Raw genomic sequence first — 13,358 nt, 5'->3', positions numbered from 1 at the left:
GATAGAGGAACAGGCGAGGCTTCAGATTAGAAAGAGATGCGTGGTCCCGCCTGTCCCTGCGTCACCCCCGTGGTCACCTGAGCCGCTGGCGCCCAGCTGTCCGGAGGCCAGGCTCCTCGCTGAGGCGGCCACGGCGCTGCGTTTCCTATATCCTGGGCAGTCGTAAAGGACCCTAGAGTTGTTTCGTTCTCCCTGCCGGAAACGTGCAAGCCATAGAGATTCGCGCGTCGGTTTTGTCGCGACGAGGTCTCTCTGCCCAGGAGCATCCAGAAGAGACTTAGCGCCTCTTCCTCCAGCGGTCTTTGGAGAGGAAATACTATAAATCAAAGAATGGAGGGTGAGGCTGACACCCCGACGACGGCTTTTCGCTGCCCTTCCTAGATTTGAACAGGGCGAGGGTAAAGTAAAAACTAGTTATTGCGCCCTGCGCCACCAGTCGTCAGCAAGTGTGAGGAAATAAAGTCAGGAAAGGAACATCCTTAGACCTCAATTCCAATGCATGCATGCAGAGAACAGGTATTTTAGTTGCAAAAAGGTAGTACTAAGTTGTTGAGAGCTATGAAACAAAATTTTTGCGTGGGGGGTGTGGTGTAGAAAAATTCAGATTTGATACAGATTCGACTTTTCACCTTATTTTAGGGGAGGATTACTTCTTACTCATAAGGGGTGGGTTCAAAATGTGAACACGTGAGGATAGAATCAATGTATACTGAAGCAAAATACAACCAATATTCCAATGCTAAACCTGATATAATTTGTGATTACAAAGCAAATACACATACATTATTGTTGGAGTGAGCAGGACTTAAGCCATGTTGGGAACTAAAACCGCACGGGCTCTGAAAGATTTTAAAAGGGCAGTTTTTTTCTTGGTGTACATTTCTTTGCATTCCTGCTTCTCCCATGGCTATTTGATATTTTGAACCTTGGTTATCGAGCAAGATGACATTATTTACATAAATGCAAAGTTGTTTTCTAGCCAGCCTTAACCTGCAAACTTGCAGACTTGCATATACTGTTCATACCCTGGAAAACTTAAGGAAGACATCAATGAAGCTATGGCTGATTCCATCCCTCTAGGATCCCGAGATGACAGATGGGAGCAGAAAACAGATGGAGTCTTGGCAAGACCTTGCACTTGGCTCCTCGCATGGTGCCCCTAAAGCTTACATCTTCCTCCCTCCTGCTTTTCATTTCCAATGTTCGCTCAACCCCCTCTTTAAGAACCCCTCAGTAAATCCGAGTCTTTGAGATGGCTTTAATCTGGCCATTCTCCTTCAGGATTACTGGAGAGATGGGTTAGCTTAACATCTCTTCTTAGGTCATGCATATTCCTAAATAAAAGCTGGCTTTGATTTTCACCAACATTTGACTTTTGAGTGGTTTGCTTTTGAAAGGGGCCAGGCAGTTGGACCTGTGCCCTGTAACATAATCTCTTTTTCTTTTGGATTCAACGTGAAGAGCACTGAGTTATTCAGTTCATGACGTTTTATTGTTATTGGTTCAGTACAAGGTCCCTCCCTTTAATTTGCCATTCTCTTTTATCCCTCATTCTCCACACCCACACCCATTTCTCCACTTTCCCCAGAAAATCTTTTTTTTTTTTTTTTTTTTCCCTTTTTAAGATGGTTATCTTTATTCTGGTTATTCTTTTTTTTAATGGATTTTACACTGTAGAGGAGTTTTAGGTTCACAGCAAAATTGAGCAGAAAATACATTCTCATATACCCTATCCCCTATCAACACTGCCCCCCCACCAAAATGGTATATTTGTTACAACTGATGAACATATATTTGTTACTGAAACCCCAAAGATTCGTCTGCTCGCTGCTCAGTAGCCAATAATTGAGAGACAAGTGTTGGTATAAAGAAAGGTAGCCTTTACAGCCTGAGGAAATCGTGGACTTATGTCTCAAAGGCCATCTCCACTTTTCCCAGTCTTGCCAAAGGATTTTATAGGGACAAGTGGTAGGGGATTGATTCATGGTGACCTAAGCAGAGACCTGCAGGCATAATCATAAAATTGCAGACAAACATCAAAGAACTTCTCGGGTGGGAGCTGAGTCATGGGGACAATCCTTTATGAAGTTAAGTCACAGATTCAGTTCCTGTTAACCTCAAAAAGACCTAGTTAGTAAGCTAGTAAAGAATGGCCATCTGGATTAATAAATTTTCTGTAATTATACTGTGTACAATGTGAGCAACCATTATGTTCTAGCAATCATGTGAACAAGAATCATTGTATTCTAATGTTTAACTGCAGGCTATGTGGTTCGGGTTACAAGAGTAAGGAAAAAAAACTTTATAATTTAGGAGTTTAACAAAATAGAGTCACTTCTGTTCAGGCTGTTACATATTCACATATCATTATCACCCAAAGTCCATAGTTTACACAGGGATTCACTACTGGTGGTGTGCAATCTATAGGTTTTGACAATATATGAGATACTGCCACCATAATAATGTCACAGGGAATAGTTTCACAGCCCTAAAAATCCTCTGTGCTCTGCCTGTTCATCCCTCCCTCTCCTCTGACCCCTGACACCACTGATCTTTCTACTGTCTCCATAGTTTTGCCTTTTCCAGAATATCATATAGTTGGAATCCTACAGCCTCTGTAGATTTGCTTTTCACTTAGTAAACATGCATTTAAGGTTTCCCCATGTCTTTTCATGCCTTGATTGGTTTGTTTTGGCACTGAATAATATTCCAGTGTCTGCATGTACCACAGTTTATTTTTCCATTCACCTACTGTATTAGTCCATTTCTGTTGCTTACACACACAGAACCAGGCACTTTGTAAGAAAACAATTTATTGCTTACACTTTTGGAGGCTATTCCCAGTGCAGGGAATACATCTGGTGAGGGCTCTGTCCTGGTGGTGACTACAGCGATTCAGGTTATCACATTTCAAAATGATAGAGCAGAGAGAACCTCTCATGTGCTCTTCTTTTAAAGCCCTCAGGAACATAACCCTGACCACCATTATTCATTCATTCACTAGATCACGGTCCTACAATCTAATCACCTCTTCAAGGCCCCATCTTTCAATTACCATAATAGGATTTCCCACCCTCAACAGTGGGGATCAAGTTTTGGGGGGACACTCAATCCAAAGGACCTACCGAAGGACATCTTGGTTGCTTCCAAGTTTTGGCAATTACAAATAAAGCTGCTATAAACACCTGTGTGCAGATTTTTGTATAGGCATAAGTTTTCAACTAATTTGGATAAATTCCAAGGAGTGTGGTTGCCTGATCCTAAGAGTATGTTTAGTTTTGTGAGAAACTGCCAAACTGTATTCCAAAGTGGCTGTACCATTTTGCATTCCCGTCAGCAATGAATGAAACTTCCTATTGCTCCACATTCTCGTCAGCATTTGGTGGTGTCAGTGTTTTGGATTTTCGCCATTCTATTTAGTGTGTAGTGGTATCTCTTTGCTATTTTATTTTGCAATTTCTTAATGACACAGGTGATGTGGAACATCTTTATATGATAATTTGCTCTCTGTATATCTTCTTTGGTGAGGTGCCTGTTCAGATCTTTTTGCCGATTTTTAAACTGGGTTGTTTGATAACAGTCCTTTATCAGATGTTTTTTTAACCTTGACTAACTTTTAAAAATTTTTTTTATTTCTTTCATTGTACATGTTTATGGTGTATAGTTTGTTGTTTCAATACATGCATACATTGTATAATGATCTAATCGCAATAGTTAACATATCTATTACCCAAATATTTATCATTTCTTTGTGGTTATAACATTCAAGATCCTCTTTTCTGGCTATCTTAAAATATACAATATATTATTAGCTATTGTCATCCTAGAGCACCAGAACTTATTCTTCCTATCTAACTGTAACTTTGTACCAGTCTACCAACCTTTCCCTTCCTTGCCCATCCTCCATCCTCCCACCCCCTGACTTCTGGTAACCACTATTCTATTCTCTATTTCTCTCTCCTTCTATTTTTCTTAATTGACGCATAATACTTATATATATTGATGGAGTACAATGTGATATTTGGGTACAATCAAACTGTGTGCAATTATGATATCAGGGTGCTTAGTATATCTAGCACCTCAAACATTTGTCATTTCTTTGTGTAGGAACATTTAACATCATCTCAACTAGCTATTCAAAGGTACACCATACTTTGTTCAGTTGACTGTACTTTCACTATACTACTATTGAACACTAGATCCCATGCTTCCTATCTATTATTTGTATCCACTGACCATCCTCTATCCATATCTTCTCCCCCCCGCCACTAATCTCTAGTAACCACTCTTCTACTCTCTACTTCTATAAGATAAACTTATAGCTTCCACATATGAGTGAGAACACATGATATTTCTCTCTCTGTGCCTGGTTTATTTCATTTAACAAAGTTTTCTCCAAGCTCATCCATGTTGCTGCAAATGGCAGAATCTCATTCATTTTTATGTGTTAGTAGTATTCCACTATGTATATAAACCACATTTTCTTTATCCAGTCATCGGCTGAAGGACATTTAGGTTGGTTCTGACTCTTGGCTATTGTAAATAGAGCCACAGTAAACATGGGAGTGCAAATATCACTTCAACATGTTAATTTCTATTCCTTTGGATATATACCCAATACTGGGATTGTTGGATGGTATGGTAGCTCTATTGGTAGTTGAGAAACCTCCATACTGTTTTCCATAATGGCTGTACTAATTTACAGTCTCACCAACGATGTATAAGAGTTCTCCTTTCTCTGCATCCTCACTAGCATTTGTTATTTTCTGTCTTTTGATAATAGCCATTCTAACTGGGGTGAGCTGATATCTCATTATGGATTTGATTTGCATTTCTCTGATGATTAGTGATGTTGAGCACTTTTTCATATACCTGTTGGCCATTTCTATGTCTTTTGAAAAACGTCTGTTCAGTTACTTTGGCCATTTTTTGATCAGTTATTTTTTTTACTATTGAGTTCTTTGTATATTCTGAATATTAATCCCCTGTCAGATGAATAACCTTCAAGTATTTTCTCTCATTCTGTAGGTTGTTTCTTAACTGCTGATTGTTTCCTTTGTTGTGCAGAAGGTTTTTAGTTTGATATAATCCCATTTGTTAATTTTTGCTTTTGTTCCCTATGCTTCTGAAGTATTATTCATAAAATCTTTGCCCAGACCTATGTCCTGAAGTGTTTCCCCTATGTTTTCTTGTAGAAGTTTCATTGATTTGGAACTTACATTTAAATCTTTAATCCATTTTGACTTGATTTTGGTGAGAGTTAGGGGTCTAGTTTCACTCTTCTGCATGTGGATCTACAGTTTTCCCAGTAGCATTTATTGAAGAGACTGTCTTTTCCTCAGCATGTGTTCTTGACTCCTTTATCAAAAATCAGTTGGCTGTAGGTACATTTATTTCTGAATTCTCTATTCTATTCCATTAGTCTGTGTGTCTGTTTTTGTGCCAGTACCATGCTGTTTTGATTACTATAACTTTTTGTAGTATATTTTGGAGTCGGGGAGTGTGATACCCCCCACTTTATTCTTTATGCTCAGGATTGCTTTGGCTATTTGTGGCCTCTTGTTGTTCCATATCATTTTTTAAATTGTTTTTTTCTATTTGTGTGAAGTATGTCATTGGTAGTTTGATGGGGACTGCATTGAATCTGTAGATCACTTTGGATAGTATTATTTTGACAATGTTCTTTAAATCCATGAGCATGGGATGTCTTTCCATTTCTGAGTCTTTTTTAATTTATTCAATCACTGTTTTATAGTTTTCATTGTTGAAATTTTTCACCTCCTTAGTTAAACTTATCCCTAGGTATTTTTTGTTGTTGTTGTTATTGTAAGTGGGATAGATTTCTTGATTTCTTTTTCTGCAAATTCATTGTTGGTGTATAAAAATGCTACTGATTTCTGTATGTTGATTTTGTATCCTACAACTTTACTCAATTTGCTTAACAGGTCTCAGAGTTTTTTGGTAGAGTCTTTAGGTTTCTCTTTATACAAGATCACGTCATCTGCAAACAGGGACGACTTCACTTCCTCCTGTCCAATTTGAATGCCATTTATTTCTTTCTTTTGCCTAACTGTTTTGGCCAGGACTTCCAGTACTACGCTGAATAGAAGTGATGAGAGTGGGCAGCCTTGGCTTGTTCCAGTTCATTGGAGGAAAGCTTTCACCTTTCACCTGTCCAGTATGATGTTAGCTGTGGGCTTGTCATATATAGTCTTTGTTGTATAAAGATACTTCTATACTATACTTCTATACCTAGAAGGAAATTTGTTGAGAGTCTTTATCATGAAGGATGTTGAATTTTATCATTTATTGAGATGATCATATGTTGTTTTTTCTTTCATTCTGTTGATGTGATATATAACACATATTGATTTGTGTATGTTGAACCATCCTTGCATCCCTGGGACAAACCCCACTTGATCATGATGTGTTTTTTGGCATGCTGTTGGATTTGGTTTGCTAGTATTTTATTGAAGATTTTTGTATCTGTGTTCATTAGGGATATTGGCCTGTAGTTTTATTTGTTGTGGCCTTGCCTGATTTTGGTAACAAAATGATTTTGCTGGTCTCATAGTATAAGTTTGGAAGAATTCCATCCACTTCAATTTTTTTAAGTAGTTTAAGAATTATTGGTATTAGTTCTTCTTTAAATGTTTGGTAGAATTCAGCAATAAAGCCTGGCTTTTCTTTGTTGGGAGACTTTTTATTACTGATTCAATCTCATTACTTTTTACTTGTTATTGGTCTGTTTAGGTTTTCTGTTTCTTTTTGATTTGTTCTTGGTAGGTCATATGGATCCAGGAATTTATCCATTACTTCTAGGTTTTCATATTAATTGGCATATACTTGTTCATAGAGCTTTCTGATAATTCTTTATACTTAGGTGCTATCAATTGTAATGTTTCTATTTGCATTTTTGATTTTACTTATTTTGGTATTTTCTTTTTTTTCTTGGTTAGTCTAGCTAATGGTTTGTCGACTTTATTTTTTCAAAGAACCAACTTTTCATCTGATTAATCTTTTGTATTGTATTTTTAGTCTCAATTTCAGTTACTTCCACTCCAATTTTTATTATTCCTTTTCTTCTGCTTATTTTGGGTTTAGTTCTTGCTTTTCCAGTTCCTTGAGGTGCACTGTTAGGCTGTTTATTTGAAGTCTGTTTTTTCTGATATAGGTGTTTATTGCTATAGACTTCCATTTTAAAAAAGGAATTCAAATTAATGATCTTAAGGAAACTCACTGAGGTACAGGAGAAGATAGATAGTTTGATGAAATCAGAAAAACAGTTCACAATCTGAATGAGAAATTCAATAAAGAGATAAATATCATTAAAAACTGTGGAATATACTATAAAGCACATGCACTTTACAGGGCCTGGTTTTCCAAAGCCTTGCAGTTTCAAATATTGACCTTGCAAGGACAGGAAATTTTCCTCAGGCTATAAGTCTCTGTTGCAAGATAAGAATTATGGCACAGCAGGTTGCTGGCTCAAAGACAGATTAGTTAATGGTTGTTATGTAAAGATACTGAGAAATTGCTGTTAAGAAGGAACGTTTGCTAAGATCAAACTGTTGTTGATAGGACGACTTACTGGCTTACTGGAATGTCATCTGGCTTGTTTCACAGAAAGTTACCAGCCTATATTGTTAAACTATAACCCCACCTTTGTTCTCTTCCTGTAACTTCCTGGTCTGGAAAATAAATGCAGGAAGAGAACCCCAATTCAGCGTTAATTTTCCCAAGGAAGGGATGCCTCTTGCTTGAGCATTCTCAAGGAAAGTTAACCACTTCGGGGCTTCTCACTGCTCAGAAGAGATGGGCTTTGAGTAATCCTTTGCATGGGGGCGAAGCAACACAAAGTTGCTGTCTTCAAGACCAGAAATTCTTTCTTCTGTTTCATCTAGTCTGTTGTTGAGACTCTCAGATGTATTTTTTATTTCATTCAATGAATTCTTCAATTCCAAGATTTCTGCTTAGTGGTTTTTTGTTGCTTTGTGTAAGTCAATTAAGTGGTCCTACCAACAACAGTCCTGGAAAACCAGGACCTGTGAAGTACATGTGCTTTATAGTATATTCCACAGTTTTTAATGATATTTATCTCTTTATTGAATTTCTCATTCAGATTGTGAACTGTTTTTCTGATTTCATCAAACTGTCTATATTCTCCTGTACCTCAGTGAGTTTCCTTAAGATCATTAATTTGAATTCCTTTTTTGTCAAGTCTGCTATTTCTGATTCTTTGGGATCAGGTACTGAAACATTATTATGTTTCTTTTTTGGTGGTGTCATGTTACCATGTTTTTTCATATTTCTTGTCTTCCTGCATTGATATCTATGCATCTGGAGGAACAGTCACCTGTTTGAGTTTTGCAGAATGGCTTGCACGGGGAAAGACTTTCTTTCTACTGCAGATGTGCCCTAGGGTGTTGATTAGATAAGAGTCCAGTGGCTTTGTTTAGGATTGATGCAGTAGTGTATACTCTGTGTCATTTCTTCAGCTGTAATCCACTTTCACTATGTCTGCAAGTGACTCAGAGACCTATTCTTGGAGGTTTGTGGCAGCAGTGGCACAGCTTTACTGGGGGAGGATCACATTGGTTCACAGGCTGTGGGTGTGCATGTGCACCCTGTGGGCCAGTCATCTCAGGAGTTAGCTAACTGGGGATGTGGTTGCTGAATTGACTGTCAGGCTGGGGGTGTGGACATATGGTGTGTTAGGGTCTCCAGGACGGGTTTGCCAGTGGCAGGATCACTGTGCTGATTCTCTTATTAGGGGTGAGCCCACCAGAGGCACATCAGCTAAGCTGTTTCTCACTCTAATACTCAAAGACTTGGAGGCAGGTCTTCCAGAGACACGACATCTGAGCTGTTTCTCTGAGCCAGGGGCATGGGTGCACTCTGGTTCAGCTAGCTGAGTGTGGGTCTGCTGGTGGCTCTTCACTGTGCCACTTCTTGGGGCCTGATGTGAGATTGTCCTTACATCTGCAGTTCAGGAGCTGGTCTACGAAGGGCAGAGCTACTGAGCTGCTTCTCAGGAAGTGGGCAAAGCCACTAGTCAAGTCTGCAGTGAGGGGATCTGTCCAGCCACTTCTTAGACTGTTGGCAAGGCCACTAGACAGACTTGCAGTGAGGAGGCCTGATCAGCCACTTCCCAGTTGGTGGGTGGGGCCAGTAGGCAGGCCTGCAGCAAGGGGCCCCAACCAGTAGCTTCCCAATTGGTGGGTGAGGCTGCTAGGCAGGCCTGCAGTGTTTGTGCTGTTCTAGAGCAGTGCAGTGTGTATATTCTAAGCCATTCATCATACATGCCTCAGGGCTTATCCTGCCTGAGGATCTGTTAGCCTCTGTGGTGAGGATGGGGGCTGGTTTAGGTCCACTGCCTATCTTTTCACTACAAGGTAAAAATTCCTCCTGCACTAATCATGATGTAGAAGACATGGCAGCTGAGGCTGTGTGCCTCTCTCTCCTTACTAGGCCACCATCCTGGGCTTTTGTGCTCCACAGGGATCTCACCAGTCTCCTGCTGCACTCTATGCTCTCTTACAGATGCTCCCATCAATATTTAGCTGTTTGTTAGTTCTGGTCCTTTTCTATGGGACGAATGCACCCCAGGTACCTCTAGTACGCATCTTGCCCTGCCTCTCCCTAAATATTTTCAGATGTCTGTTGCAAGTAATTTTCTCCTAGTCTGTAGTTTTTGTATTCTCCTGATAGTGTCTTTTGCTGAGTATAAGTTTTAAATTTTATTTTACTTTATTTTTTTGCAGCTGGCTGGTATTGGGATCGAAACCCTTGATCTTAGTGTTATCAGCACCATGCTCTACTGAGTGAGCTAACCAGCCCTTTTACATTTTAATGAAGTCCAGCGTATCAATTACTTCTTTCATGGATTATTCCTTTGGTGTTATATCTAAAACGTCATCACCAAGGCTGGTCTTTTAGATTTTCTCTCATGTTATTTTGTAGGAGTTTTATAGTTTTGAGTTTTACATTGAGGTCTGTGATCCATTTTAATTTTTGTGAAGGATGTAAAGTCTGTGTCTACATTTTTTCTTTTGCATGTGGATGTCCAGTTGTTGCATCACCATTTGTTGAAAAGACTATCTTTTCTCTATTGCATTGCCTTTGTTCCTTTGTCATAGGCTAGTTGACTATATTTGTGTGGGTTTATTTCTGGGCTCTCTATTTGTTTATTGACCTATTTGTCAATTCTTTTGCCAATACCATACTGTTTTGCTTACTGTAGCTTTATAGTAAGTTTTGAAGTAGGGTAGTATCAGTGTTTCAACTTCGTTCTAATCTTTCAACATTTTCTTGGCTATTCTAGATCTTTTCCCTCTATACATAAACTTCAGAATCAGTTTGTTGATATCCACAAAACAACTTGCTGGGATTTGGGGGGGACTGTGTTGACTCCATAGATCAATTTGGGAAGAACTGACATATTCACATGTGACATCGTGACATACAAACACATAACCTGAAGTGGCACTGGTCACTCCTGCTTAGATTTGTTGTTAAACTTGATTTAAATCACTATTACATTAGATTGATCAAGTAACATGGGAACTGTCACTGAGTAAGTGCAGCCTCAGATGTCATTATTATGTCCCTTCTGATCTTCAGAAAAGGAGGAAGTTGATCAGTAACGCTTCATGCTGGAACAGTCACTCTGCTTTGAACTTGGAGTGAAGCTGCTTGACCCTTCTTTACTAACTCCTAGAGAGCTAAGCATTCTGAAACTTCTTTCTAGTCACAGATTTTCATCTTTGAAATGTTTCACCTTAGCTCACATATGGCTTTGCCACCATGGCATTGTTTACAACCTCTGCAAAAATCTCACTTCTAGTTGCTGAGATCGACTAAGACATGTGTTACACAGTAGCCTACATTTAGTATATGCTTGTCCCCTCAGCTGCCAGCCACCCATGGGCCTGTGAAAATGAACTTCCCTACTTTACTCTCCAATGAGATGTTGTTCATACCCACTTCAATTGTACATACTAATTTCAACAACTCCTACAAAGTTTAGGCCAATGTAAAATGTATAAGCTTACTGGCTTCCTTTTGTACTCACCATCAATGTCATTTGCAGTTGAATCATCTTCATGTCACCAGTCTTATCTCCCTATTGAGTTTTAAAAAACAAATGTATCCTAAAATGTGAGCCAGATACTCAAACATTACCAGATCTTGAACTAACTTGACAATATGTAGTGTTTTTCTGATTTTCGAAAGACCAATCTACTCTTGGTTTTCTGAGGTTGAAAGCAAGTAAATTACCTAATCTGCTCAAAGTGGGTACTTAGACCCAGAATAATCATCAATCTCACTAACCCTAAGAACTACCAAAGTGTGTGAGGAAAAAGCAAAGGTACAAGATGCAGTTCTGCTAAGGGAGGATCTTAATTTTACCTCTGCTATTTAGAAACAATGGTGAATTGGGTTTCAATTCCTTAGTTTCTTAAGCTTACAACACAACTTTGAAAGAAAGCAATTCCTAGAGATTTCCAATGAGCTTTCTCACTGTGCCCTTACTTCCTAACACTGTGTTTTATGTTTAAATTATAAAGATGTGTAAAACAAACACAATAGTTTAATAAGTGGGCCTTGTACTTTAACACTGTGAAAGTTATTCATTCATTGTTCACATGATATTTGTGTACCAGACTATTAAATGCTGGGGATTCAGATATAAGTAAAGACAGCTTCTGCTCTTAAAAACCCTTATGATTTATTTGAAGAGAGAAAGTGAGAAAAGTAAAATGTCCATAGTGTATTGAGAAAAATATAATTACAAATTTACACTTAGTTATTCATATTATGTTGTATATAAAAGCACAGCTACCAAAGTTCAAACTGGTGGAAAGTACTCTGTAGCTTTCCCTTAACCTGACATCTGATAGTATAACATATCCCTGAAGGGACAATCATAAACATACCTCATAATTCTATAATTCTGCATAAAGAAGGGTAATTTCTGAAGGAAATGTACAATATTCAAAATAAATTGTCAGCATATTATGTAGAATTTTGATGGATTACTTTTTTAGAATGTGCAAGTGCCACAAAGCGTAACAAAAATAATGACAAAATCCTACAGTTGATTTAGATTGGATGCTACTTTCCTTCATTATTAATTTACCAAAAAAAGAGTTAGTTCACCTAGACCTTTCTTTAAGACTTTAGATAAACAATCCAAATTACTACTGCCAAGTTCACAAGAAAGCAGAATAAAACAATACCATGGAAAGTTCATTTTAAGCCAGGTGTTCTGAAGCTGGAGTGGATTTTTCCCGTAGATAATAAATACTATGTTACTCATGCTGGTTACCTTTTCAATACACTCTTTACAGTATTCATTCACATTAGTGTACATTATGGTAGACCCCCCAAAAAACAAGGTTGTTGATCTCTTTTTTTAATTAAGAAGATAAAACCCATATAAACAAAAGCTCTCTGCAGTTTGCAATAATTTAAAGGTATAAAGGAATCCTGAAACCAAAGTGTTTAAGAACCTGTTATAAGGCACAGTTAACAATTAGACAAGATTATGTGATTCCTACCTATCTCACCCTTAATACCCACCTTTGTATTAAAAAAAAAAAGAAAAAAAACCAACCAACCAAGCAAACAAACAAAAAAACCTTTCCCCCTAACTTTTATTTTTAAATTTCTGTATTTACTAAGATTCTAAGGTAGTGATGGTGGGGAGAGATAGGGAAGCAAGGAAAGCATGTAAGAATAATGTGGGTTTCTTTCTTAAAGCCATACACGCTGTCCTCCAATAAAATTCTACTACTCTTCCACTGAGAATTAACTGCTGTTACTAATAGAAGAATGTACAATTCTTGACATATACTGATCACAGCTGTGTTCGGAGTCCCCAGGACCACCCTCAGCTTCAATGACTTGCTAGAAGGACTCATAGAACGCAGAAAAGAAGTTAACTCATGGTTGTGGTTTACTATAGTGAAAGGATACAGATTAAAATTAGCAAAGCAAAGGCACATAGGGCAAAACCCAGGAGAGACCAGGTGCAACCTTCCAGTTGTCCTTTCCTGGTAGAACTGCATGGACAGCACTTTGTTCTTCCAGCAATGTGTGACAATATGTACACAGTACTGCCAACCAGGGAAGCTCAAGTGAGTCTTGGTGTCCAAGATTTTTATTGGGGTCAGTCACACAGACATAGAGCGCCCATGTGCTGACCTTATTTACTCACTCTACAGCCCCATCAGAGGTCAAACTGATACAGTACGGCTCAAGTGTGAGCCTTCATCATAAATCATCTTGTCCTCCAATAAACTAGCTTGTGGGACCCAAGGCTCCTAGGTATACAAAGACACTGTTATCAGGCA

The sequence above is a fragment of the Cynocephalus volans genome, chromosome 7, assembly GCF_027409185.1.
Source record: "Cynocephalus volans isolate mCynVol1 chromosome 7, mCynVol1.pri, whole genome shotgun sequence".
Classification (NCBI taxonomy): Eukaryota; Metazoa; Chordata; class Mammalia; order Dermoptera; family Cynocephalidae; genus Cynocephalus; species Cynocephalus volans.
Note: the sequence above shows the minus strand (reverse complement) of the source record.